Raw genomic sequence first — 26,157 nt, 5'->3', positions numbered from 1 at the left:
GGGTAACAGAAGAAATATTGAATTTAATTGATGAAAGGATAAAATTTAAAAAATGCAGTAAATGACACAGGCAAAAATGAATACAAACATCTCAAAAATGAGATCGACAGGAAGTGCAAAATGGCTAAGCAGGGATGGCTAGACGACAAATGTAAGGATGTAGAGGCTTATCTCACTAGGGGTAAGATAGATACAGCCTACAGGAAAATTGAAGAGACCTTTGGAGAAAAGAGAACCACTTGTCTGAATATCAACAGCTCAGATGTAAACCCTGTTCTAAGCAAAGAAGGGAAAGCAGAAAAGTGGAAGGAGTATATACAGGGTCTATATAAGGGTGATGTACTTGAGGACAATATTACTGAAATAGAAGAGGACGCAGATGATGAAATGGGAGATACGATACTGCGTGAAGAGTTTGACAGAGCGCTGAAAGACCTGAGTCGAAACAAGGCCCCGGGAGTAGACAACATTCCATTAGAACTACTGACAGCCTTGGGAGAGCCAGTCCTGACAAAAGTCTACCATCTGGTGAGCAAGATATGACACAGGTCAAATACCATCAGACTTCAAGAAGAATATAATAATTCCAATCCCAAAGAAATCAGATGTTGACAGATGTGAAAATTACCGAACTATCAGTTTAATAAAGCCACGGCAGCAAAATACTAACACGAATTCTTTACAGACGAATGGAAAAACTGGCAGAAGCCAACCTCGGGGAAGATCAGTATGGATTCTGTAGAAATATTTGAACACGTGAGGCAATACTGACCCTACGACTTATCTTAGAAAACATATTAAGGAAAGGCAAACCTACGTTTCTAGCATTTGTAGAGAAAGCTTTTGACTGGAATACTCTCAAATTCTGAAGGTGGCAGGGGTAAAATACAGGGAGCAAAAGGCTATTTACAATTTGTACAGAAACCAGATGGCAGTTATACGAGTTGAGGGGCATGAAAGGGAAGCAGCGGTTGAGAAGGGAGTGAGACAGGGTTGTAGCCTCTCCCTGAAGCTATTCTGTCTGTATATTGAGCAAGCAGTAAAGGAAACGAAAGAAAAATTTGGAGTAGGTATTAAAATCCATGGAGAATAAATAAAAACCTTGAGGTTCGCCGATGACATTGTAATTCTATCAGAGACAGCAAAGGGCTTGGAAGAGCAGTTGAACGGAATGGACAGTGTTTTGAAAGGAGGATATAAGATGAACATCAACAAAATCAAAACGAGGATAATGGAATGTAATCGAATTAAGTCTGGTGATGCTGAAGGAATTAGGTTAGGAAATGAGACACTTAAAGTAGTAAATGAGTTTTGCTATTTGGGGAGCGAAATAACTGATGATGGTCAGAGTAGAGAGGATATGAAATGTAGACTGGCAATGGCAAGGAAGGAGTTTCTGAAGAAGAGAAATTTGTTAACATCGAGTAGAGATTTAAGTGTCAGGAAGTCGTTTCTCAAAGTACTTGTATGGAGCGTAGCCATGTATGAAAGTGAAATGTGGACGATAAATAGTTTGGACAAGAAGAGAATAGAAGCTTTCGAAATGTGGTGCTACAGAAGAATGCTGAAGATTAGATGGGTAATCACATAACTAATGAGACGGTATTAAATAGAATTGGGGAGAAGAGGAGCTTGTGGCACAACTTGACTAGAAGAAGGGATCGGTTGGTAGGACATGTTCTGAGACATCGAGGGATCACCTATTTAGTATTGGAGGGCAGTGCGGAGGGTAAAAATCGTAGAGGGAGACCAAGAGATGAATACACTACGCAGATTCAGAAGGATGTAGGTTGCAGTAGGTACTGGGAGATGATGAAGCTTGCACAGGATAGAATAGCATGGAGAGCTGCATCAAACCAGTCTCAGGACTGAAGACAACAACAAGAACAACAACAACAACAACAACAACAACAAGGAAGGAAAAGTGGAACTGGGTATACAAATGTCAACCAGGGAAATTGGGAAGAGAAATAAATAGCCTTTGATAACTTTTTGAGAAATTTATAGAACTATGTTATTCTTGTTCTCCATTAACAAAGCTAGAACTACAAGGAAACCTAAAAATAAAATGCTTAACTGGTTTACCAAAGAACTTTCTGAAATCAGAGAAAACTTGCACATATTACACTGGATTTACAAGCATGCCTGTATTCACAGGACTGAACAGAGAGAGAGGATTTATAAGTCGTTTACTAAATCCAAAAAATTCTACAGAACTAAGCTGCTCCTCACAAAAAAACTAGCATCTGGAAAGTACACAGAAAGTGCTTCCAATAAATTCAAGGCAGCATGGCAAATTATAAATCAAGGTCTCACACTCATACACACTCAAGTGCCTTTGATGGATCCTGAGATACTAACTTTTTTTATTAATTCAGTTAAGGAAGTAACAAACAGTGTTAAAGAAACAAGTTCTTCCGCAACAGACCTGCTGGCTACCCTTCTGCCCAATGAATGTGTATTTCACTGGAATCATATCACACCCACTGACAATTTAAAAACTGTTGACAAATTTTCAAATTCAAAAAGTATGGGTTGCTACTGGTTGTCCAATTACATTATTTAAAAAAGAAACAATACACTTAATATGCTCACCATTAGCCAGTATTTTCAATAAATGCTTAGAATTCGTAGTTTTTCCTAATACCGTCATGGTATCTAAACTCATCCCAGCTTATACAAAGGGGAATAAAAAACTGCCTGAAAGCTATCAACCAATTTCAATTGTGCCTATATTGTCAAAAATATGAGGTACTAATGCACAACCAGTTAAATACCTACTTTTGAAGATAATTGCTTACTCTGTAACTTTCAGTTTGGATTTTGCAAGGGAAAAAAACACAATAGCTACTGTTTTAGAAATCATTGATCGAACATTATCTGCTATTGAAAACGAAAACAAAATATCAGTTGTATTATATGGCTTAAGCAAGGCATTTGATTGCATTCCTGTTGACGTCCTACTAAAGAAATTTGAATACTATGGGTTGCAAGATAACACTTTAGCCATCATCACTTCTTACTTGAACAGGCAACAATTTGTTTCAGTCAGGAATGTGTATTCTTCCTTGCTCAAGATAGACACAGGCATTCCCCAAGGATCTATCCTCGGACCCTTATTTTTCATTGTTGCAATAAATGACCTGCCTTACAACCTACCACATCCTGTCATATGTTATGCAGATGATACTACACTGTTTACCTCTCATCAGAACATCTCTGAACTCGATCACATAACAAAAGATCGATTGACACAGCTTTGGACTGGTTTACTGCAAATAAACTGTTATGTGATCCTGATAAAACACAACTGCTCATACTAGCCATGACAAAGGATATAGAAACTAAATCAGTAGAACTCTTAGGTACTCACATTGACACTAAACTTAATTGGCAATAACATATCAATCATGGCATCAAAGATATCTCGGGTATCATACCTCTTTTTGAAACTAAAGGACATGGTAAGCATGGATTACCTTCAGATAACATACTTTGGACTTTTCCAATCACATATATCATATGCCCTTATTATATGGGGACATTCTCCCCATGTCTGTAACATTTTAAAAATACAAATGAAAGTTTTGATTTTAATTTTTAAGACAGGTCATTTGGAACATTGTTGTCCACTCTTCACCAGGCTCAAATTACTTACTGTAGTAAATCTATATATAATGTTGCAGGACTTCACATTAAAAAAAATAGCCAGAACTTGTTGTCAGGGGGGAAGTTCATGACTACAATATTAGGACCAAGTCGAAGTTAGATTTACCTAGGCACAGGTTAGCAATGACTGGAAATTCTCACAAAGTAAACCCACTCAGAATTTCCAATAAGTTACCAGTCTTTGCTCAGACCATGGATATAATTAGTTTTAAACATAAGTGGTACAACTGGTTAACAGATCATCCAAATGTTTTAGCTCATGGAATGGATCGCACTATGGAATCTAGATTACCCCAGGGGACAATCCCCCATTGACCAAGGTCAACACAACCAGGCATTCGGATTCTAGGGGACCTGCCAAAAAGTGCATAAGGGAAGAGTCTGAGCTCCCAAGAACCTCAAAGAAGATGCAAAGACACAACTCCACAACTTAAAACTTATTTACATTAAGTAAGGTAGCCAGAAAGGTGGGACTGAGGATCGCCTATAACAAAACAAAGACATTAAACACCACAGTAAACTGGGAAACACCAGAAGGCACTGTGCAAATGGTGGACAAATTTAAATACCTGGGAGAATTTGTAACAGGAAGGAACAGGAGCAAGGAGGGAATAACAGAGAGGATAAAGAAGATGAGGTCAGCCTCCTGCCTGACGAGAGAGGTATGCAATAAAAAGAATATATACACAGAGGCAAAGATAAGCCGCTACAAGGCAACGGTGAGGAATGCAGTATTATATGCTGCTGAGACGATGACACTAGGAAAAAATGGGGCAGAGCAACTAGAGAAAGAAGAGAGGAAAATACTGAGAAAAATACTAGGTCCCAAAAGAGGTGGAGAGAGGTGGATGCGAAGACCTAGGGAAGAATTGTACCGGACCATGAGAACAATATCTGGGGAAATCAGACTCAAAAGGGCAAGGTTTGTTGGACATGTAGTTAGGATGAGTATGGACAGAATGACGAAGAGAGTGTGGGAAGCAACAGGGAGGACAAGGGGAAAGACAGGAACCAAGTGGATTGTTGAACTTCGGAAGGACTGGTTGGAATTGGGGATTGAAGTCGAAGGAAAGGAAAATTGGAGGAACAAATATACACCGACATATATGCCAGAGATCAATGACAGAAGAATACAGGAAAAGATTAGAATGTCACCAGTGGAGCCGCCAGGAGAAACGGAAACTGAAGATCTCGGAAGAAGAGCGGGAGAGGAGAAGGGAAAGAATGAAGAGGTTGAGGGAGAAGAAGAGGAAAATTCAGTCCACGAAGGGGCTACCTGTGGTCCTACAGAGGCCGTAACACAAGAAGAAGAAGAAGAAGAAGAAGAAGAATAAAGAATACTTTGATTTACCAGATGATTATATTAAATTTTAAAAAAACTTACTTTTAACTGTATTATTATGTACTGCAGAAGCGTAGTAGAACTAATATTTAATGCTACAAATTGTACTACTGTGCATTGTATATACTTTACCTTGCATCAAAGTGACGAAACCCACATCATTGTGAAATGATTTATGGTGAATAAAGATTCTTGATTCATCCATCAACAATTCAAAGAGTGGGTTCTAGTATTAACTCAGGCTCCCAGAAAGAGCAATGCGAAAATAATTTATCGTATACAAGAGGTAAATTTAATTTCTTGAACCACATGAATACCACGTCAACCTTTTAATAGACGAGATACATCTAAAAGAATATTTTGACTATAAAGGAGGAAGTGCTGTTGGTATGGTTAATGGTGAATTTTTGACAGCAAATTCAGCATATGTTTTCATGATCAACAGTATACTGAGTAATTTTAAAGATGTTTATACTTTACCAGTCAAGAAATTGTGAAAATTTGCATCAGTGGATCAAAAGAATTATACCGTGTCTTGAAGATACCAGATTCAAACTACTGTCTGTAATTTCAGATAATAATTCTATTAATAGAAGGGCAATGTCGTCATTTCCATCCCCTCTTCAGTCTCTTATGTATATAACCATCCTACAGAATTAATGAGACCATTGTTTTTTGTAATTGATTCTGTACACATTATGAAGTACATCTGGCATAAACGATTAAAGTGGAAAAAAGTATAATTTATCCCACATTTAGAAACCATGATTCTTGCATACATTATGCCTATTTTGATACCTTAGGCTATATGACCTTGAACATGAAAACTGGCAAAATATTGTTATGGTCTGACTGAAAGCTACGAGACCAAATAACGTTAAAAAACAAAATGCTAAACTAGCTCTGCAAATTTTCACTTATGTCACAGCTAATGCCCTTCAAACACTGGTTCCAAAACACTCCTTAGATCACTATGTGGAAACAGCAAATCACATTAGTTTGTTTATCACATGGTGGAAAATAGCTAATGTGAAAACACCATTTAAAGGTAATAGGTTAAATGATGAATTCATGTGCACTTTAAAACAATGTACAATAGATGACCCAAGTATGCATATCTTACAGTAATGTTAGAATGGTTAAGCAGATGGGAAAAAAATAAACATCCGATATCCTGAGTGTTCACTAACAAAACAAATATGTTCAGCATTAATGCAAACAACACAGGCCTTTATAAAATCGTCTGAATATTGTATTAATGAGTTGCAGTTTTCCTCCTTTTTACCTGGAAAATTTCAAAACGATTTGCTCAAAGAGAGATTTGGAAAGTATAGGATCGGAACGTGGAATGTCAGATCCCTTAATCGAGCAGGTAGGTTAGAAAATTTAAAAAGGGAAATGGATAGGTTAAAGTTAGATACAGTGTTAATTAGTGAAGTTTGGTGGCAGGAGGAACAAGACTTCTGGTCAGGTGACTACAGGGTTACAAATACAAACTCAAGTATGGGTAAAGCAGGAGTAGGTTTAATAATGAATAAAAAATTTGGAGTGTGGGTAAGCTACCACAAACAGCATTGTGAACGCAATATTGTGGCCAAGATAAGACACAAAGCCCATGCCTACTACAGTACTGCAAGTTTATATGCCAACTAGCTCTGCAGATGAAGAAATTGATGAAATGTATGATGAGATAAAAGAAATTATTCAGGTAGTGAAGGGAGACGAAAATTTAAGAGTCATGGGTGACTTTAATTCCATAGTAGGAAAAGGAAGAGAAGGAAACGTAGTAGGTGAATATGGAAAGGGGGTAGGAATGAAAGAGGTAGCCACTTGGTAGAATTTTGCACAGAGCGTAACTTAATCATAGCTAACACTTGGTTCAAGAATCATAAAAGAAGGTTGTATACATGGAAGAGGCCTAGAGATACTGGAAGGTTTCAGATAGGTTGTATACTGGTAAGACAGAGATTAAGGAACTACATTTTAAACTGTAAGACATTTCCAGGAGCAGATGTGGACTCTGAACACAATCTATTTTGTTATGAACTGTAGATTAAAATTAAAGAAACTGCAGAAAAGTGGGAATTTAAGGTGGTGGGACCTGGATAAACTGACAGAACCAAGGGTTGTAGACAATTTCAGAGAACATTACGGAACGGTTGTCAAGAACAGGGGAAAGGAAAACAGTAGAAGAAGAATGGGGAAATAGTGAAGGCAGCAGAGGATCAAGTAGGTAAAAAGACAAGGGCTAGTAGAAATCCTTGGGTAACAGAAGATATATTGAATTTAATTGATGAAAGGAGAAAATATAAAAATGCAGTAAATGAAGGGGACAAAAAGGAATACAAACGTCTCATAAATGAGATCGACTGGAAGTGCAAAATGGCTAAGATGTAAGCATGTAGTGGCATTTATCACTAGGAGTAAGATAGATACTGCCTACAGGAAAATTAAAGAGACCTTTGGAGGAAAGAGAGCCACTTGTATGAATATCAAGAGCTCAGATGGAAACCCAGTTCTAAGCAAAGAAGGGAAAGCAGAAAGGTGGAAGGAGGGTCTATAAAAGGGCGATGTACTTGAGGACAATATTATGGAAATGGAAGAGGCTGTAGGTGAAGATGAAATGGAAGATATGATACAGAGTGAAGAGTTGGACAGAGCACTGAAAGAAGTGAGTCGAAACAAGGCCCCAGGAGTAGACAACATTCCATTACAACTACTTACAGCCTTGGGAGAGCCAGTCCTGACAAAACTCTACCCTCTGGTAAGCAAGAAGTATGAGACAGGTGAAATAACCTCAGACTTCAATAAGAATATAACTATTCCAATCCCAATGAAAGCAGGTTTCAACAAATGTGTAAATTACCGAACAGTGGAATGTAGTCTAAATCACGTGATGCTGAGGGAATTAGGTTATGAAATAAGATACTTAAAGTAGCAGATGAGTTTTGCTATTTGGGGAGAAAAATAACTCATGACGGTCGAAGTAGAAAGGATATAAAATGTAGACTGGCAATGACAAGGAAAGTGTTTCTGACTCCATGGATGATAAATGGTTTAGACAAGAAGAGAATAGAAGCTTTCGGAATGTGGTGCTGCAGAAGAATGCTGAAGATTAGATGGGTAGATCATGTAACTAATGAGGAGGTACTGAATAGAATTGGGGAGAAGAGAAATTTGTGGCACAACTTGACTAGAAGAAGTGATCAGTTGGTAAGACATGTTCTGAGGCATCAAGGGATCACCAATTTAGTATTGGAGGACAGTGTGGAGGGTAAAAATCGTAGAGGGAGACCAAGAGATGAATACACTAAGCAGATTCATAAGAATGTAGGTTGCAGTAGGTACCAGGAGATGTAGAAGCTTGCACAGGATGGAGTAGCATGGAGAGCTGCATCAAACCAGTCTCTGGACTGAAGACCACAACAACAGGCAGTTATGTGGAGGTCAATACAATGTCAGTATCAGGCAGGTGTATGAGGTAGAAAAGAAGCTTTGTTTGCAGTCTATAATTAGGCTAAATTTAAAATAAACTGTTTTGCTTAGAAGTATACAGTCCATACAGAATATTTTCTCTGATGGCCCAAATAATGACATTGAGATTCCTTCCATATATGATGAAATAGTAGTCAATCCATCAAAACTTACTGAAAACTACAGTGAAGATTTGCCTGTTCTTACATATATAGCAGGGTATTGTTGCTACTCTGTTTTGAAAAATACATAATGTGAATTTCATGAAGATATACTGGTGTTAGATAACATTTTAAATGATTAAGAAATGTTTTCATTAATACAGAATGTAAGTGGAGGAAAATATTCCTTGCTCTCAAATTATCAGTGGGGTTGTTACTACATACCTGACTTATGCAAGTGTCATAAATTAGAAACTGAGTTCCTTAAAGTACCAAACCAAAAAAAACTGGTTTCACACCTGGCTTGGAATTCAGTTTTCATAAATGAACTGCTCGGGAAAAAAGAATGAGGTAGTCACAGAGCTCAAGACACTTGCAAAAAAACTAATACAAATTTCAACCAATGCATTTCTTAATAATTTCACCAAAATGAAAAATCAAAGCATTGTGAAGGATGCTGTCCCTAGAAAGCAAACCATATTCAACAGAAGTGAAGCCTGAATTTAACTTTAATTGTAAACAGTATGTTTAATTTATGCGGTTTGAATACATACAGTACACATAAGTTGGAAGAACATTTTTATTTGTTACTACCCTGTATTTCTCAGAATTATTGTGATTAATGAAGCTAGTACTTAAAAAAGAAGACTGACTTCACATCCACTGACCAATTAATCAACCATTGGTGTGGTTCTTGAAACCTTAGATTTTCATAAATTTTTTGTACACTGTGTTCGCAAATTTGCTCCAGTTATCATTAATTTCCATTTTGATTATTTGTATAAAAGCAAACAGGCCTTAAGACAACAAATTTTGATAATACAATTTGATCTGAAAAGATTGTACACTTCTCTTAGGTTTCCTTAAATTAATTTGTTTTGAACATACATAGGCTTGCTGTCACCTTCTCCCATAGAAATGTAATGATGTCCATCAGGGATTCCCTGCTAGTATTATCATTACAATAAAACTCTTTCACTAACATAACAGTTTTAGCAGAAAAGGACTGTTCAGGTTTAGGGTCAGAAGTAAAGAGTAGGCCTTTTTCTTCCACTATTCCGCCCCCCCCCCCCCCCCTCCTTGTGTATCATCACAGCTAAATATTTCCTGATTTCCACTGGTTTCTTTCGGAAAGAAGGTTTCACTTAATTTCAATGTAATTTTGTCAGCTCTGCCTTTACAATGCATTTTTGAGTTTATACATTTCTTTATTACTGAGGATTTCTGTAATGACGGCAGAGGCTTTCAAAAAATACAAGCCACCTTCAGCATCCACAAACTCAGGGCCATTAGACATGCTTCAACTCAGTTGTACCTTTCCATAAGATTTTTGCTTTCAATTATCAGTAGTTCAGGTTTTCCTTCATTAGATAATTTCACTCTACATGAAGTGGAGATTTTCAATTTTTCTTAAATACCCAAGTTCAGATCAATCATCCATAAGTTACATTTCCAAGACATTTACTCATGCAGTGCGAGTCTTTTTAAGGGATTACAACAAAAATTTAACCACTTTTATCCATAGTTTGTCTTCTTAAGAAATTGTAGAAGGATAAATCACAATTATCAAAATGATGATGATGAGAGTTAGAAAAATTTAAAATTCATTACATTAAAGCAACATTTTTTTTAAAATACCATTATTCAAACATAGTAATGCCTGCCAGTGAAGTTTGGTGCTAGAGTCTTCAGAATGTACTGAATCTTTTTGCATTCTGTGTAAAATGCCATTACTACTATTTTGAAAAGGCTGTTATATGTATGCTTGACCCGTGCATGACATGTGTTGCATTGCTGAAACCTGCCCCTCTTCTCCCACCGATGCTTTGTTGATTTTCTTTCAACAATTGATTTCTCCTGAAGCTCATTATTGTGTCAATAAAATTGAATGGTTCTGTTTTATTATTATTTATTCATAGTATTTACTTTCTGTTGTGTTAGTTATAATTTTTAAGCCGAACAGCTATAGACACCAGTCTACCTACTGAAGACGCGTTGTAAATAAGGCAAAATGAGTTTGTATGCACAAGTTAAATGAAAAACACTGAATGTTATAACAGAACGTAAAATCATGTATGTCAGTAATTTCTTTACGTGTAATGTTTTATGTAAATATAGCCTTTGACTGTGAGTTTAACAACTAAGAGACGGTTATCTTTGGTCAGGCGGGAAGGATGGTTTTTGGTTCGGGAGGTCGATCTTTGGAGGAGGTGGTAATACAGATGTGGTGTAAAACAATGTCTTATTTCATATTATTGTAGAAGTGTTAAATGTGAATAAATGAATTAAATAGTGATGTGTAAAACTAATGTAACGTTTGCTTTCTAAAAATCAAAATACCACGTCGCCCTACAAACCAGTTAGTCTCATCCAAACACAAAGAAAACCGCGGGAACTTCGCAGTGGAATCACCTCTAGACTTCGCGAAGACAACAATGCAGCCATCGATATAAGTTAAGTACCAAACTGTTCGTACTTGTTAACGACCTCAGACAATAAGTTTGAATCTCCTGTAATGCCTGAAGTCACCATGTGGACAAAGGAGTAGGACTACTTATTGACTGTGGAAATCGTAGGAAGAGGTCTGTTAAACTTGGGGGCTCAGCCGGGATATTACAGTTAAATGTGATGAGACTAATTGTGCTTCGTTTGCGGAACATTATAAACTATAATTCGTAAAACATGAATAACATTGTACACGTTTCCTGGACCAGAAAAAGTAGTGTGAGAACCAACAAAGTGCTGGCTTATCGGAGAGGTGGACCTGTGATCGAGGTCGTAATGTGAAAAGATAAATACAATTCTGCTTTGTTTTAAACTTTTCATCAAAACTGTGTCCAAACACGTGGTGTCATCATGACACTATCAGAAGAAATTAAAAATAAGTTTTGGTCTGAGACTGAACAGGGTAGAATAAAAAGTGAATTTTTAAATGGGCCTAGTTTCAGGGGCAGAAACCACTCAATGAAAGACTTTTGCAGGGATCAACTTACGAAATTGGTGCATCTAGATAAACCCTTCGATGAAATGACGCAAATTTATGCCCTTAAAAGAAGGTTACCTGAAAGAATACAGTGGGAATTAGTGCATGGACCTGATGACTGTTTAGACCAGTTTCTAAAATATATAGACAAATTAGACAGGGCAATGGAGAGAAATGTGCAACAGTTTAGTAACGGAAACCATTACAGTGGGAGGTGGAATTCTGATTACCGTGGGGAGAACCCTAGTAGGGACGATAGAGATTTTCGGAATGAACACCAATATGATAGAACAAGAGAGTACAATGCTAATGGGAGAGGGAGTAACTGGGAAAACAATGGTGTAACTAGGAACAACAGATGGGAAGGTAACAACAGAATGAATACAAATTGGAGGAGTGACAATAGAGGTAGACATCCGGAAAACTCCGGACCGCCCTAATGAGGGTCCACAGCTTTGGGGCTAACAGATTTAAACACAATAGGACCACTAACTTTCACACAAAACCCAATAGTGTAAATAACTGTACCATTAACAAACAGGTTAAAAACCAGGAATACCATGTGAATTATATAAATTTTGATAAATTTTGGGATGCTATGGATGCTATGTGGCACAGTAGACCACCACAAAATAAACATAGGAGAGATCAAAGTTTTGACTCAATTCTGGATGAGGAGATGTTAAATGATTTTTACAGCTGGGCAAAAAGGGGAGAGCAAGCTAATAATGAAGAGAGTAATAAATGTTTTAGTTCAGAATTGGGGGGGTTGTTCACACAAGAAGGTAATGGTGAATCAGCTGATGATAAACCTAAGCAACAGGAAAAAGAATCAACCATAGAAAGTGAGAAACAGAGAGAAATAGATGAAACTGGCAGTAAAGTATACCATAGTAGTGATGATGTTAGTAATTTTGATGTGGAAAGTATGGTAAGCAAACCAGAAAGTGAGTACAATGTTTTTATTGAAATAAACTTGAAATATTGGAACTTGATGACCCGAAGCAAAGGAATATGATGATGATAATGAAGTGACAGCCGAAAATCAATTGCTACATGTCTGCCCTGATGATTTCATGGATAATCAAAGTGGTGATAACAAAAGTGAAAATATTGTGAAAGAATTAGATTTGCATGATATTATTGAAAGTAAAGGAAGCCAATTTTTAGAAATCCTGTGGAACCAGTATAATGAGAGTTATAGTAGCAAAGTGTTTTGGTATCATCTAAGTATAATTAGTAGATTTTTATGCCCACGCTGGTGGGAGAGTAAAAGAAAGAGACTGAGTGAAAGGCACATAAACAGTAGGGAGATATTTTGTGTGCAGCCAAAGTGTAAACTTGACACTAGTAACTTAGAATCTGAAAATCAGGTAAACCTGATGAAGACTGAAAGGGAGGAAGTAGATGGAAATTATAAAGAAATTGAAAAAGATTTATTATATGAAGTCCCCGAGGGGAAGGCAGATGAAAAGGAATTAGGCTGTCCATACATTAAAAAAGAGTAAATCAGTGGGAAGGGCACTGTCTTATTTATACAGGAAGCCCCATATGTGCAATATCAGAAAAATTTTGAGATAAAATTAGAGACGGTAAGAACTTTGTAGAAATGCCGGTTGTAGGGGTAAAAATCAGAGGTGCCACTGGTAGGCAAAGTAAGGTAGTTAAGAGTCAGGTATTGTTAACATTTGAAATTGAAGATGTGGAATTTGAACAGGGTTGCCTTGTGGTCCCAAGGTTAGAAGAAAATATCATTTTTGGCATGGATTGGGTCTTAAAAGTGGGTGTAAGCTTCTCTTGGGAAGATAAGTGTGTTATGATTACTGAACCTGAGAAAAATAGTAGTCTGAAAACAGAAATGTTCATCCTTAACTGTAGTAATTCTTGCAACCATATCAAAGCTGTTGTGAGCGAGGTAGATAATCAAGGCATAAGTGATAACACATCCTTTGACCTTATAAATGAACAAAATTTCGAAGAAGTAGTCGAAGTCAAATTGAAGGAAGCTGTAAATCTAAGTGAAAGTCAGAAAGATCAGTTAAGAGAAGTGTTATGGGAATTTCAGGATACGTTCAGTGAGAGACCGGGAAGGTAAAAGACTATCAGTGCAGACTTCAACTCAGAGATCATTATCCTTTCTTCCTAAAACCATATGGCATTCCATTCTCCAGAAAAAAAGATGTAGAAAGGGAAATCCAAAAAATGGAAACTTGGGGGATTATAGAAAGAAGTAGAAGTGCTTACAACAACCCATTAGTAGTTGTGCCTAAGAGAAATGGTGGGGTTAGACTTGTACTTGACTCTAGGCACCTTAATAAGTTTTTGATCAGAGAAAATGACCATCCTGACAAAATGGATGAACTCCTGCACAAATTTGATAATGTAAAATTTATGAGTAGCCTAGACTTGACATCTGGTTTTCACCAAATACCACTTGAACTTTATTCTAGGAAGTATACTGCCTTTTTGTATGGTGGCAAAAGTTACCAATATTGTGTTGTCCCTTTTGGATTGAATGTATCTGTGGCTGAATTTATCAGAGCACTGGATTTTGTATTAGGTGATGAATTGTCTTCAAAATTAATAGTATATGTAGATGACATCCTCGTAACTGGAAAAACCTGGGAAGATCATCTAAACCTTCTGAGACAAGTCTGTTCAAAATTGAGGGAAGGGGGAATGACTGTAAAATTGGAAAAATGTTGTTTTGGAGTTAATGAACTGAAATTTTTGGGGCATATTATTTCAGAGAATGGAATCTTACCTGATAAGGATAAACTTGAGGCCATTGTAAACTTCCCTACTCCCAAGAGCAAAAAACCACTCAAGTCCTTTTTTGGTCTTACTGGATTCTATAGAAAATTTCTTAGTACCCAAGCTTTAAATGCAAACTGCTTATGTAACTTACTAAAAAAGAATACTGTTTGGGATTGGACACAAGAATGTCAGGATGCATTCGTGGAAATAAAACAACTGTCCCAAAGTCAGATGTTGTATAGACCTGTTATGTCGTTACCATTCTGTATAATGACAGATACTAGTGAGACAGGTTTAGGGGCACACTTGTTTCAAAACATAGAAGTAGAAGGAAAATCAGAACACCATTCTATTGCTTTTGCTAGCCGGGTTTTACAAAAGTATGAAAAATCATATACAGTCACAGAAGGAACTACTTGCCATCCACTGGGCATTTAATAAGTTTAAAAGTTACCTGTTAGGGCACAAGGTAATTGTTTTCTCTGACCATAAAGCTCTATCTTACATTCAGGAGTGCAGACTCTATCATGACCGTATAACAAGGTGGGTTTTATTCCTTCAACAGTTTGACTATGAGATCAAATTTATTCAGGGTAAACATAATGTCATTGCAGATGCCCTTTCCAGACTACCAGTAGGTGCAGATGTTGAAAATACTTATGGAAAAGAGGACAAAGAGTTCAAACTTATGTACTTAAAGGGTGTAAAAGATGAAGCTGAAATACTGAAAATCTGTAATGATATTCGGAGAAACCAAAATCATGATGAAAATTGGAAGTTGGTTAAAAGTTATATAGGGAAAAAGGGAGGAGAAAAGGTAGATCAGTATTATAAAGTACAAAAATGGATTTTGTTTAGGAGACCTAGACCTGACTTAGATAATTGGAAACAATGCTGGCCTGAGCAATGTATTGACACGTTAATCAGTTACATACATGAAAGCTTCGGACACTGCGGAGCAACAAAATGTATACAGAAGATACAGGAAAATGTATACTTCTATAATATCAGCAGGAGAGTGAAGAAAAAACTTGAAACCTGTGATCGTTGTCAGAGGGTAAAAGTGAGTAACCAGACTTCTAAAGGATTGATGCAAAACATTTTACCAAATAAAAACCTTGAATTGACAGCAATTGATCTATATGGACCACTACCAAGATCAAGGGGAGGGTATAGTTACATCTTCGTTATAGTTGATGTTTTCTCTAAATTTATAAAATTGTATACATTAAAGAGAGCAACCAGTAAACAAATTATCATCAAGCTGACAAAGCATTATTTCACAAATGTTGGTATACCCCAGGCCATCATGTCTGATAATGGGTCACCGTTTACATCTAAATTATGGAAAATTTTTATTGAAGATACAGGAATTAAACATTTTGATTTCGGTTTGTCACCCATCAAGTAACCCAGCAGAAAGGTACATGAGGGAAATTGGAAGGCTCTGCAGAACATACTGTAGTAAAAATCATGTTAATTGGATTGAAAATGTTACTGACTTCGAGGATATAATGAACAGCCTACAGCATTCATCCACTGGTTTTCCACCTTATGAAGTAATGTTTAATAGACGACCTGCAAATTTGATTTCTGAAATGTTGATTTCCCACCTTGTCAAACTATGACACCCCAGGAAAGAGACAGCTGTTAGGAACACTATGAAAAGACAAGGAGAGGTAAGAAAACAGAGACATGATGCAAGAAGTAAAGGAGTACAGTTCAGGACAGGAGATCTGGTTTTAGTAAAAACACAGGAAAAATCTAAATTGATGAGTAGCCAGAGAAAAGCGTTTCTAGAGGTGCCTGCCAGTTGAAGTTGGTCTTTGATGGATGTAACTTTTATGACTACTCTTGGCAGACGAGCTACTCAGCACACAGGCCTTCTGTGTAGGTGGCATTGCCATAACCCTGTCGTCCTCTCCCTGGAAGCTAACAGCCAGCAGCAAGAGCCTTGGCATACCATCAAATGCTCAAACAAACCGGGACCACTGCAACGCCTTCCTTACCAACAATACTACAGATATCCCCAACCTAAACTGCAAAGCAGCAATAAACCAAGCTATCCAATCTTTCACAGAGGTCATCACCAAAAAAAACAAAAAAAAAAAAAGGCCACAACCACTATCACCCACCACACTTCTAAATCCACCCTTCTGCAACAATTGCAAGACTTCCTAGCAGACAAAAGTTACTTCACGAAGAGGTGGAAGGAATTCCACGACCGGGCGATTGTCAACGTGTGGACCAACTAAGCCGTAAAATGAGGAGGGAACTCCAACAACATAAAAGCCAAAGGTCGGAGGAAACACTACATGATGCTGAGGGAAATAGGGAAATGTGGAGAAATTTTGGTGCACAAAAAAAGCAAAAAAAAAAACTCCCACAGCAAGCAGGCCATTGCATGGTCCAAACGGCCTGGTCTACGACCAGAGTAAGTCAGAGGCAATGGCTGAAACCTTGGAACACCCGTTCCCCAACCCAGTATCAGTCTATCCACATGCGGATGAACATGAGGAGAGAATCAGCAGAAGTGTGGCCAGAGGTTTTAGGGCCCCTGTAGCTACTCACTTTCCTGAAGTCACTTCCGACGAAGTCTGTGGACACATCAAAGCCTTCCACAACAAGGAGTCCCCAGGTCCCGACAAAATTTCTCCTTTGCACCTGAAACACCTTCCCCCAATCTCTAACGACCTCCGCACCGACATCTTCAATGCCTGTCTCAAACTTCAATACTTCCCTAAGATATGGAAAATCACCAATTATCACCCTTCCGAAACCTGGTAAGAACTACTGCACCATCTCCCTCCTTAGCTGCGCTTTGAAAATCCTGGAAGGCATCATCATCTCTCATCTCAAACACTTCCTTTCCAAGCAGAATATTATCATACCCAACAATTTGGTTTCCTCGAATACCACATCACTGTCCACCAAACAATGCGGCTGGTAGAGCACGTGTGCAATGCCCGCCCAATCCGTCACAGCACTGGTGCCATACTCTTACGACATACAAAAGGTGTTTGACAAGGTATGGCACACAGGACTAATTTCCACACACCTTAATTGTCACTGTCCCCTTCATATCATCCATATCAATCACTCCTTCCTTACAAACAGACATTTCTTCATCGCAATAAACACTTCTAAAAGCCAACTCCAAACCAGAGCTGCAGGGGTACCTCAAAGCTCCGTCCTGGGTCCCACACTATATTCTATTTACACCAACGATATCCAGCACCAGATGAGGGGCAGCTCTCTTTGCCAACGACACTGCTATCTTCAGGAGCAGCTCCAACCTGACTTACATCGCCTGCAAGCTGGAAGAAAATGTTCAGAACATTAACAACTGGGCACTCCGCTGGAAGATAATGATTAACTCAGAAAAAACGCAGGCAATAATGTTTACATACAAAGGCATCCCAGACAACCCAACACTCAGCCCCAAAGGAACAGTTATCCCCTTGAGGCCTAGAGTCAAATATCTCTGAATAATTCTCAACTCCAGATTAACATTTCAAAAACGTGTGGATCATATCTGTAACCTTGGCGGCCTCCTTTATCTCTCATCAAAGGAAATGAACTCCAAATGAGAACCAAACTCAGACTGTTTCAAGCATTCATCCAGCCGGTCAGCACATACGGGTCTGAAATATAGGTAGCCACAGCTTACATGAACATGAAGGAAGTGCAAACCATACAAAACAGATTTCTCCAAATAGCTGCAGATGTGCCAAGCTTCCTACCCAACACAGGTATTTACGTGCAACACAACATCACGAAGATTACACAAATCATCCAGAAACAAGCGCAAATGTTTTACACACACACACACACACACACACACACACACACACACACACACACACACACACGAAAACCTCACCCCATGCCCTCACCCAATTCCTTGGTAACATCCCTCCAGACCGAACATCCAAATTCCCACACATGGTCACAGTGTAACTTCAACCCTTAAAACACCATTCAGCTGTGACGCCACCACCTCCTTCCCATGAGCTGGTTTGTGCGTCAGCAGCGAGCTCGTCGTCATTGAACTCTCTTCCAACTACAATACAAATTGATCAGGATCAATTTGTGTTGTACTTAGGGACCGATGGGGCATGGCATGAGATAGGACCCCTTCACTCGAGCTAGAAACCTGTCATCTATTTTTTATCTTCCCCCTGATGAACCCAGAGAATAGCGACTCGATAGGTGCAGCAGATAGCAGCCCGGCAGAGCACGCTCTGGCGACGGTCCTTCAGGCCGCCCACCTACAGCGATCCAGGCCACGACTACAGTATACCCGGGCTATCGCCCACTCACTGGGGTTGAGCTCTATGCTATCATGCAGCGCGTAACCAGTGGTGGTGCAGGCTCAGAACGAGAGGCTGCCGAGAGGGCATTCCGACGATTTCAGAAGTATGAGCTAGCCGTTGCACTGCCAAGAGCATTCAGGGAAGAGGCCAGAGTATTGCCGGGAGCTCTGCCAGGTATGTCCAAGGAAGAGGACACTTAATACCATAGGTTAGATACTACATCCCTTTTGTTGATTCATTTAGCTTTCTACTTTGTTCAATATCACATCATTGAACTTCTGTAATTAGCGTACAGTTAATTCGATACTGTAAAGAAGTATAATCTCTGTAATGATACGTTTTGTCTTTCTTACATAATCTCTTCGGGTATCTTTAAAATTAAATAATTTTTTTATAGAAATGTCAATATGTGCAAAGGTTCTGTTTTATTTAAAATATTTGTTCTCTGTTATGTAAACTGCTGACCTTCACTCAGGATTCTTAGTTATGTGGTCTGTAAAAGGTAGTGTGGTTCCCCTCGGGAACGGATCTTAGTAGCGTGCGCAAGTTGTGGTTGGTCTAGGTAGAAAAGGTGGAACAAGAGTCAGTCGGGGACGAGCCACCAAACTGTGCACCGCCCATGTAAAAGTTGTATATTGTGCTGGTTCCGAGAGAGACTTTTCCTGCCGCTTTCCAGTGCCTCGGATGGATGGATAAATAGCTGGAACTATTCTGCAATTGGTATCTATCATCGCCACCAAGAAGGGACAGAGTCCAGTAATTCTGCCTGCAAATCCACCTACCAATATGCAGCTGCCACCACATTGCGCAATCATTATAATGGAGCACTATAGTAATGTACAGTGAAGGATCAGTTCATTGGATGTTTTAGTGTGCACAAATATAAGGTAACTTATAACTGAATTCATGTACCTACCTTGATTTTGTTCCTATCGCAACACCTCTCAGGTTCCTCTCCATTTGAACTATGATTACCGAGTGTCCTAGTTTTTGGAAAAAAATGAAAGCCTCAAAGCCAAATATTTAATCAAACAATATTGTTTGACCTTTGGTAAGAAGAGAGTATTCAGATTTACTGTGGATTTCGTGAAATTGTGGGAGGTAGTAAATGTAGTCTTGTGAAAGCCTGCCAGTGATGGAAACAGTCCAATTTAAAGTTTTTTTGGAGTTTCAAAGTCACCTATTTAATCATTTTTACTTGAAAGTAGAAGACTGTGGTAATAAAGACAATTTGCTGTTTCTTTTAAAAATTAAAAGTTCTTAAAACTGAGGCTTATAAAGTTTTGCTTAATTAATGATCATAGTGCTGCCTGTAGTAAATTTTAAAAGGTGAGTCAGTTTCTTGCAAATTTGTCAACATTGTCTCACTGCAGTAAAAGTCGTAAACTGCAGTTGTGGAAAGTTATATACTCATGCTTGCTAAGCACTTGTTTCTTTTGGGTATTGAAAGTGCATATTAATAGTGTAATAAGATCCACAGGTTATCCTTTACCACTATTTACGAAAACAATAATTTCTTTCTTCAAAAGACAGTGAGAAGTAACCTGTGACTAGTTCATAATTTTGCAGTGAACTACATTTATAATTTTATGTCAACTAGGAAAGTGTTTGAAAAATAATACTTAACCTATGTCCACTTTATTATTCTACAGTGAATATTAATAGTAACGTTATAAAACTTATTCAGTTTGAATAAGCCCTGAAAGTAATAGTGTGTAGCCTGTCCTGCTGTGTCAGCTTCCAATCTTAACCGTGAACATATGCAGGTGTCAGAGTTCATTGCACTCGTGTGTTGTAAAGTATAGGTTGCGATTATCCGTTAAAGTTACAAATAACTATTTTCCTGAACAAGAATGTTAATCATTCTCTTGCCTAATTAGGCTGGCGACCTTTTTCTTTATCCGTTGAACAGTGTAGAGAGGCAAAAATATTGTTTATTACTGTTCGAATATTTACGTAATTCTGACTTATTTCCGATAAGCCACCTCCGCTAAGTACAACACAGTCAACATAACAAAATTTCTCTCAGAGGGTAACACTGTTCTGATGTGTTATACCATAATTGCTTTAATAAGATAGTTTTATTTCACAACTTGCCTCCAACTTTAAGGTTACGGTATAGCAGTAACATACAGTAGTGTTATACACTGTCCTGCCTAAGGCGGCCCCAAAGTGAGTTACACCACCTCTTCTCGAGCAGCAAACGACCAGCCAGTTGTAGCACAAGAGGGCTCTCAAATCTTCGAAGCCAACCTAGAATAACTACCTCACGGCGAAGAGGCTACGGAGGTCGCGTTGGAGACCAGCGGCAGTGGAGGACGACAAATGTCTGCGACCACACTTTCTTCTGTCCACAGGAGGCAGCAAAAGAAGCAGCCAAATGCACCAGATGGTGCAAAAGTGGACACTGAGGCCAACCAGAAAGAAGGGGAAGGGTTTGTTGTCCCTAAGTGGAGAGACAGCTCGGGTAAAGAAGCTCGAAACCGTGTCGTCACTGCAGATGACGAACTCCTTTGCACTGAGACAAAACTGAGGCCACGAAGATGGTGCAGGCACCAACAAAGCGCATGCTTGCACCGCCTCCGATCACCGTACAATGGAAAGGTGACTATAATTCTTTCTTGCAGCTTTTCCGGGATATCCCATGCCTCACCGTGAAGGCCCTAGGGCACGACCTCCTGAAAACCTCTGCTCGCTGGACGGACGACTCTTCAGGCCGTGAAAGTAGTTGAGCAGGAGAAGCTGACATGCTTCACAAACAATGCTGACCCACAGAAGCAGCTCAAAGCGGTCTTAGGTCAACTCCCGATGCAGATGGCGACTGATCACCTTGAGGAGGAACTGGTAGCCATGGGCTACCCAGTTTCTTCTATAACCTTAATCAAGTCACTCAGAATGAAGCACGACATGCCACTATTCCTGGCTGTCCTCCCGGAAACCTGGATAACGAGAAAATATTCCAGATCGAGAAGGTAGCCCAGACGACGGTGGCTGTCGGGCCACTACGATCGAAGCACAGAAGAGCCCAGTGCTATTCCTACCAGGGCCTGGACCATGTGGCTTACTACTGCAGCATGCCATTGCACTGTGTGAAGTGCACCGGCCAGAACCGTAGCCACGAGTGCACCAGGACAAAGGAAACCCCGCAGTGCTGCAAATGTGGCCCAACCGGTCATAAAGGGAAGGCTGCACCCCCACGCAAGGCGCAACTTTGCACAAACTATGATGCCGCCGCCAAGGGGGCTAGCTGCCCCCTGCCCCTGTTGACCCAGGAACACTGGCAACCTCCACAGCCGACAGCACAGCACAGCACTCGAGCTCACCCTGTGCCTTCCACGGCGATACTCTTCCACTCTGTTGCACGAGCGGACTGGCATCCTGCAGCTGTGCGACCGATTCAGTCAGCACGACTGTTCTACACTAAGGCAGGACGACCCACAGACTGGCTCATCCAGGGACTGGGCCACACCATACACCACAGGCCAACTACTCTGTGGCCCGACCTGCTGAAGGGCTAACATACCGCAACAGGAAGGATGCAACAGCATCCCGAAAGGCCACATCGCACAGTGACCCGAGAGGTTAAGCAGGAATAACAAAATGATGTTCACGCTGCGCCCACACGAGCATAGGACCGTTCGTAAGGAAGTATCGTAGAGTAGCCAACTTCAGATTTGAGGCTCTCCCTCAAAATTCGACAGACGAAACAACAAGGAAAGCCTCTGCTCCCCCCAAACTCCAAGCCGTGCCAATAGTTGTTTACAATATGATAGACTACACCAAAATATTACAGACAATGAGGCCCGTAATGAAAGGCAGCCTCCACTCCAGATCAGCAAATGATAGGATCACGTTCAACTTCACAGAACCTGAAGGTGACACAAAAAATGCGTCAACTCCTGGACAACAAGAAAATTCCATACTCCTCCCACAAACTCAACCCTGTAAGACCTCTGAAGGTCATTGACGGTTTACTGATCGACACGGCTCTGGAAATGATACAGGAATGCCCGATAGAAATGATACGGGAATGCCTGATAGCCCTGGACATACTTGTACATTTTCCGGTTGGTAGTCATCACTTAAACAATTAGCACTCATTTAAAGCAATGCTTTGTTGTCCCTTTCAACAAAATAAAGTTTGTTTTACAGTAATTTTTATTGATTTCCATCTGCTGGTAACTGAAACAACATACTGATTAGTTGGATTATGAACTGAAGGGTTTACTCACAACTGCAGTGGATACAGCTGGTGTCTGGCAGCTGCTCGTATTCTGACATGTGTCGCAGTAGGGAAGTACCTCGTCGTGCAGGTGATGTTCAGGCTGGGAAGGAGGTTAACATATCACAGCAAGTACACAATCTCGGGTCCACAAGACATCACTTGCTCGGATAAATAGTTGCCCACCTGTAACAAATAGTGCAAAGGCAAATTACATAAAGTTTAAAAGTGTCAATAAATTTAAATATCTTCGTGGGGTAACGCAGAAGCACGGCAATGGCCAGGAGGCTAATAAACTCAGGTCAAGAAAGATGGAAATGGCCTTTCAGCCAACTAAAGAAGTGACTTAACAGGGTGTATTGCTGACAAGAAAAATTTCTGAATTACCCATTATAAATATGCTTTTTCCGAAGTGAAAATACATTTTTCACCCGGTGAAGGTACACTACACCCCAGATGACACTACATTTTTTCCTTGTTAAGTGGCAACACACTTTCCCTTGGAGCTGTAAAATTCATCAGTCCTTTTACAGTAACAGTTTTATACAGCGAGATAGAACTTCCCGGCACTTAAGGTTTAAATTAATACCCACATAGTATAGCAGCAAGAGAAGCTAAGTTTTCTTATAGAATATTAGTTGTCAAAAATAAATGCATATACATTTATTTACTTTTTTTCTCACAAGACCTCATTTAGGCAGGATCCTTGGGGCATAGCTTAAATTGCAGCTGCTGAATATTTCTGAGAAGCACGATTATAATTTTCACTGCTGTGCACCAAACATTTTGTCAGTTACCTGGCTGAATATAAGTTCCATATAGAAAAGCCAGTCATGTGTGAATTCAACAGCTCACCTCTCACTTTTTTGTACTTTTTGCCATCGTTATTTCGTAACTCAAACACTGAAAGGACTAGAATAAATGTGATACACTAAACTTGAAGCTTAGTCTTTTTTAGTGTGTGTTACCCTTTAAGCCATATAAAACAAATGTGCCAGTCAAATTTTAAGTAATGGCATAAATAGTTGGTTTCTGGTCCCAAAACTTTTCAAAGTGCCTGGTCCTCCATGTGTTAAGTTTTGATAGAGTGAAATGCTCCACGATTAAGAAATGTGTTGCCCATTCTCACATGTGACATAATTCATATTGCATTAAGGAAAATTTACTTCGAAAGTAACACTTATTAAACCACCAATCACAATATTTTTCCTCAACCTGTTAGAAATATAAACTGCTGTAAATACATTCTCACCAAAAGCAATCTTGTTATGAAGTCCCACATTGTGTAGTCTTTGTCCTGAAGCCTTTGAAAGATTTTGCTGTCAGCAGACACTTGTTTATGCTTTGTTAAGTTGCAAAGAAAATGTGCCATTTACAACAACAAAAGTTTTATTTTGATATTATTCTTGCACTTATATTTTATTGCTGCAGTACTATTCTGCAGTAGTGGTCAAAAAAATTCTTTGTAAGAGAATCAATTCTATCCAGACAAATTTTAAAAACTAAAACAATTAAAAATCTCTGGAATTTTGAAAAATCAAAGGCTTTTTTGCAGATGAACAAATTACTTCAGTTTTTCTGGATTTCCCATGGCATATACACCTTACATAAGAGATCTATCTGTTCTCTAGCAAAGTTACAGTACTATACAGTATCTCAGGTAATTACTTACATTTCCTGTCTTACACATTTGTGTAATCCGTGCAACTTACTGATCTTTAAGTACAGATCTTCCATCACCATACTCTGAAAGGAATCTACCTGGTTCACAATATGGACCAGAGGCCTACTGTCATATCATCATGTCTACACACAGCCTAATGCTTGAATCTGATTAGGACAGGAGAAATAGAAAACAGGAAATGAGAAGAAAGTTCTAAAACAATACTGGACCCGACAAAACACTCTGATGAATGGCGGAATAGGAGGAAAGAAGATCTGTACAAGCAAATTTAACAACTAAATCTCACAATGAGAGAATGTAGAATGTAAACAGGACATGTTGAGAGAATTTTTGGACATGTCAACAACACAAATTCCTCCGATTTAAGTCACTCCAAGAAATCTGGTGTTACCTGAAAGAGATGAAGAGTGAAGAACATGAAATTTTGACCGAAGATACGTTTGAAAAGAGAGAGAGAAAACTGAAGTGATGTGGTCAGAAGTTAGGAAATAAAAGCACCAAAGCAAGTAAAAATTATTGGAAGAACTGAAAGTTAAAGTGGAGGAAGTGTAGAGACAACGAAATGCAAGGGGCTCAGCATGGAACCTCCAAGTACCACCATCAATCTTATTCTAGATATAGGTTCAGACAGAACACACATATATGATGTGACACACTGAGATTTCACCACTATAGTGGTCCTACACATATGCATGCTAAAAGAGTATGAATCTTTCACATTTGTCAAAACTGAATGAGGAAACATCTAAAAATGCATTTCAAATGCTAACATTTCCACACACTGTCAAGTGAACATAATGTCAGTATGTATCACGAAGAAAGTTCTGATGTTGACATTTGTGCGTGGGAAGAGCAATCTGTCAACATCAGGAGTTTATGTATTTTTAGCGCACTCACTGGTCTTACAGGAACGGATTCCGCATTTCTATGTCTCGTTAGTATTGTAACATGGGTACCTATGTTTTCCTAAGAGTATTCTTCCACAAAAGAGGCTAAATATCTGTGAAGTCTAACATTACAGAAGTTATACAATAATTAGACAGAAAAACTCAACACTGTACACAAATAAGAACAGAAACAGATGAAACAATTTCCACTAAAAATTTATTTTTATCAGTAGATGCAGAAAAGTCAGCTTTATCAAAGGAGAAAAATAGCTATTTTTGATATTTGAAGCATAAAAACGAAACAACACACAACATAAGATAAAAAAGCCTCAATGCAATGCATTCTAAGGTCAGTTCATTGCATTTGTACTGGTAGGTATACATTTGCTCTAGCAAAACAATGATGTTTTGATATGTTTGGAGGACACTTCTGCTATTCTTTATTTCTCAGAAGTGCAGGAAAATTACCATACAACACGTCAAGAACATCTATCATGAATGCTACATTGGCCAATAATAAGCTCTAACACTGCTAGTCCCTTAACTCTAATACTATAGCCAAATTTCTGGGTTAACGGAAATGTAGGTTTAAGTTGTTCTAAGTTCTAGGGGACTGATGACCACAGCTGTTAAGTCCCATAGTGCTCAGAGCCATTTGAGAT

At 38.9% G+C, this 26,157-nt stretch overlaps 1 protein-coding gene across 1 annotated transcript in view; it reads right to left on the bottom strand.

The window, feature by feature from the left end:
- Nucleotides 1-23,088, bottom strand: part of LOC126109710 (uncharacterized) — a 268,071-nt gene extending 244,983 nt beyond the window's left edge. Inside the window, exon 1 of the mRNA XM_049914765.1 lies at nucleotides 22,935-23,088. The gene's annotated coding sequence lies outside the window, so the exon portion shown is untranslated. The remainder of the gene's footprint in view (nucleotides 1-22,934) is intronic.
- Nucleotides 23,089-26,157: the final 3,069 nt, after the last annotated feature.

The sequence above is a fragment of the Schistocerca cancellata genome, chromosome 12 (assembly GCF_023864275.1).
Source record: "Schistocerca cancellata isolate TAMUIC-IGC-003103 chromosome 12, iqSchCanc2.1, whole genome shotgun sequence".
Taxonomy (NCBI): Eukaryota; Metazoa; Arthropoda; class Insecta; order Orthoptera; family Acrididae; genus Schistocerca; species Schistocerca cancellata.
This window is presented reverse-complemented; position numbering and strand designations above follow the sequence as displayed.